This window comes from Scyliorhinus canicula, chromosome 18 (assembly GCF_902713615.1).
Source record: "Scyliorhinus canicula chromosome 18, sScyCan1.1, whole genome shotgun sequence".
NCBI lineage: Eukaryota > Metazoa > Chordata > Chondrichthyes > Carcharhiniformes > Scyliorhinidae > Scyliorhinus > Scyliorhinus canicula.
Window position 1 is genome coordinate 92,989,125 of NC_052163.1, and position 4,190 is coordinate 92,993,314.

At 46.9% G+C, this 4,190-nt stretch overlaps 1 non-coding gene across 1 annotated transcript; it reads left to right on the top strand.

Moving 5' to 3' along the window:
* The first annotated feature begins 3,343 nt into the window (after positions 1-3,343).
* trnas-uga lies at positions 3,344-3,424 on the top strand. The gene has a single exon. It is a non-coding gene; the product is annotated as a tRNA-Ser (tRNA).
* Positions 3,425-4,190: the final 766 nt, after the last annotated feature.

Below are 4,190 nucleotides of genomic sequence, written 5' to 3' on the forward strand. Positions count from 1 at the left end.
GCAGTTCTACACTGCAGCTCTGATGAGAGACAAGACAAGAGGAGCAGCAACACCATTGGAAACAGCAGCAGGAGCACCAGCTGCCTTCTCCTCAGCCCCGAGCCATTCTATAGAGCAGAGGGTATAGTACAGAAACCCAACTCCAAGGAAGCAACATCCCCAGCTCAGTCTACCTCATCAGCTCTCTCGACACCAGTACCTCAAGGGGTTCTGACTCCCATGGCAGGTCATTGCTGACATCGGTGGCCTTCGTGTGCAAGTAGACAGGTGGTCACACATTGCCATTAGTTGTCAAGATGCTTATTGTTGAAAAGTTACCTATCTCCTCCCTCCACTCCCCAGGGCTCTGCCTTCCCCAAGCACGCACTGTCTTCAAAAAGAAGAGAAGACAGAGAGTTATGAATATCAGAAGTGGATTGCGTGAGGAGGGGTGGAGGTTGTATTTGTGGAGGTTGACTGTAAGGTGTGGGTGTGTTACTTAGGGAGTCCGGGTTGTTGAAGCAACATGCACTTTTCCAAGCATGCGGATAGTGATGGTAGAGGCTCCAACTTTCTTGCATCATATGGCTGGCCAGCAACCTGTGCCATTCTTACTGCCTACCATTGGCGGGTGTTGGAAGGATTAGAGGTGGATTTTTTTCCTGAAATTTAAAGAACCCAATTAATTTTTTTCCAATTGAGGGGCAATTTAGCATAGCCAATTCACCTACCCTGCACATCTTTGGATTGTAGGGGTGAGACCCACGCAGACACGGGGAGAATGTGGAAACTCCACACGGACTGTGACCAGGGGCTGGGATCGAACCTGGGTCCTCAGCGCCATGAGGTAGCAATGCTAATCTATGCGCCATTGTGCCACTCAGGATGAGAGGTTGATATTTAATCAGTTAGGCTGTGGTATGAATAGAATAGAACAGTACAGCACAGAACAGGCCCTTCGGCCCTCGATGTTGTGCCGAGCCATGATCACCCTACTCAAACCCACGTATCCACCCTATACCCGTAACCCAACAACCCCCCCCCCCCTTAACCTTACTTTATTAGGACACTACGGGCAATTTAGCATGGCCAATCCACCTAACCCGCACATCTTTGGACTGTGGGAGGAAACCGGAGCACCCGGAGGAAACCCACGCACACAGGGGGAGGACGTGCAGACTCCGCACAGACAGTGGCCCAGCCGGGAATCGAACCTGGGACCCTGGAGCTGTGAAGCATTTATGCTAACCACCATGCTACCGTGCTGCCCAAAAGGAACGTACCTTCCTTGGCCATTAAGTTCTGGAGTGGGACTTGAACCCAAAGCTTCTGACTCAGAGGCAGAAACATGACCCATTGCACCACAAGGCCGAAGGAGTGGTTATGAGAGGGCAATACGATGATGGTGAGTTTGAACTTTGGCTGTCCAATTTGGAATGTGAGGAGATGCTTCAAGAGGGAGAAGAATGAATGGAGCTGCAAAGTGATCAGTTCAGAGAGGAATGCTGGGAAAGGCAGTTGTTGGGGCTTCACACGTCAAAATATGTGCCTCACCATCTGACCCTGGGCTTCTTGATCCTCTTGATTCACTGTCTCTCCACTTACTGCACTGGATGGGCCTTGTTCCTGTTACTGGCCTGCTTGGTCTTTTCCATACACACCTGCTGGATTGGAGAGTCTAGTCTATTCCACCCATCCTTGGGAAAGATTACCTCACTGCAGTCCTTCAGAAACAGCAGCAGAACACTGAGGTAAGAGTGAGAGATCCTCTCGAGTACTGTGATTGTTGCAGCATTAAGAATCCAAGGTGAGTCTTTCTGATACCTGCCTGGATCCGGTTAACTGGAAATCCTTCTTGGAATTAGCTTCCTCTCCAACCACCCCCCCCCCCCCCCCCCCCCCAACCATCATTGGACTATTCAAGAAACCTAGAAGTGGAGAGTGGCAAAATTGGCTCCAGCGGCAACCAGGTTCCCCATGCACTAGAGGTCCCCCTATCAGTGACATAAGTCTGAACATTTGTTCCATTATTTATGCCCCTATTTTATTATTTATGTGAGTTAATTCTATGAATATTAAAGATCACAATTCTTGTGATCACTGTTACCACAGCAATGTATGTGGCCTTGCTTTCAGCACTAATATATTATCATTTTTTTTCTTTGTTAGTGTTATCATTCTGACTTCTCCCTGGCTCAGTACTGACTACTGTTTGGCATGTCTGGACCCAATTCAATAAGCATCATTATGCTTCACGACCTAGGCAATATCTAATCTAACGAGCCTGTAATTAAACAGTAATGAAGGAAATACAGTCATTTTCCACACCTTAATCTCCATTAATCCCAAATGATGTTTTTGTTGTAGTATAAAGCGTTAACAGACGGGATATGTTAATGTATGACGTAGATGAAGATGTACCGCTGACACTGTGTGTTAGACTTTGAAAAGAGAGATTGGAATCATGCCTGAGAGCCACATGATGCCAGAGTATATCCACAGTCTGTCGCAGAACCAAATCCTAATCTAGAATCCATGACACAATCTCAGAACATGGTGGCAGCTCAGAAATCAAGTATTTTATATTCCCTCCAGACAACGTCATTTCTTCATTCATGCCAAACATTATCCCTCAACTCTCCATACCCCCAAGCCTTGAATACTGCTCCTGTATCTGGGTCAACTCTTCTGTTGCATTCCCCAAGTCAAGGAATAAAAATCTCTGCTCATGCAAGATTTCATGTAGTTTTATTGATACCGCTGGGGCCTTTGCTCCTCTAAACGTTTCACCCTTGCCCTTCACTGATTCCAAATTTATGTCCGAAATCTTCTTCCTTACATTTAAATCCTTTCTCAATTCATCACACCATTGAAGTACCATCAATTGAACGCGAGACGAGTTGCTGAACAAAAGTATGGCTTTAATCTGCTAGATGTTAACCCTGCGGTCGATTACAGTAGAAGGACGACCGCCGGGAGTACTGGGCATTTATACCCCACCCTGGAGGCGGGGTTAACTCAGCCTCTCGACCAATCGGGGAGCCGTCACATGACTGGTCTCAACCAACCGGTCAAGAGGCACATGACCGACCAGGGCCAATGGTAAGCCGGTGTTCTGCACCAATGGCAGGCAGCTATGCTAATCATACCACCACAACCATCACCTGCTCGTTACTTCAGAGACTTCAAACCTGTGTCACTCCTTCCCTCCATCCACCACCTTTCGTCCGACAATGCAAGTTTTTAAATGCCAAACTGTATGTCACTTAACCATTGTTTCCTGATCTAATTTCTCTTATAGCAAACACTTTGATCTCGGTTTTGTCCTGCACTATGGACATTGATCTCAAGACCACGAATACCAGCTGTGATGGCAAGTGGTTAAGGCGTTGGACTTGAACTCCAATGGGGTTTCCCAGCGCAGGTTCGAACCCTGCTCGCAGCCACTGTGATTCAAAATGTTTGTGGGCGGCACGGTGATATATTGGTTTGCGCTGTTGCTTCACAGCGCCAGGGACCCAGATTCAATTCCCGGCTTGGATTACTTGTCTGTGTGGAGTCTGCACGTTCTCCCCGTGTCTGCATTAGCTTCCGCCAGGTGCTCTGGTTTCCTCCCACAAGTCCTGAAAGATATGCTGTTAGGTGATTTGGACATTCTGAATTCTCCCTCTGTATACCCGAACAGGCACCGGAATGTGGCAACTAGGGGATTATCACAATAACTTCATTGCCGTTTTAATGTAACCCTACTTGTGACACTAATAAAGATTATTATTATTAAGGCTTAGGAGCATTCAATGAGGTCATGACTGATCTGATATGATAACCCTTAACTCCAATTTCCTGCCTTATCCCCATAACCACGGGGATAGGGTGCAGGCATGGGCCTAGGTAGGGTGCTCTTTCAGAGGGTTGGTGAGATTCGATGGTCTTCTTCTGCATTGTAGTGATTGTATGATTCTCTGATTCTATAACCCTTGATTCCCTTACTGATTAAAAATCTGTCTTGAACAAACGTAACAACCCAGCCTCTACAGCCTTCCGCAGTAAAGAATTCCACAGATTCATTGCCATCTTAGAGAAGAAATTCCTCCTAATCCCTGACTTAAATGGGCGACCTCTCAACCTGAAATTATGTCCTCTGATCTTAGACTCTCCCACAAAGGGAAACAACTCCTGTCAAGCCCCCTGAGAATCCGATATGTCTCAAT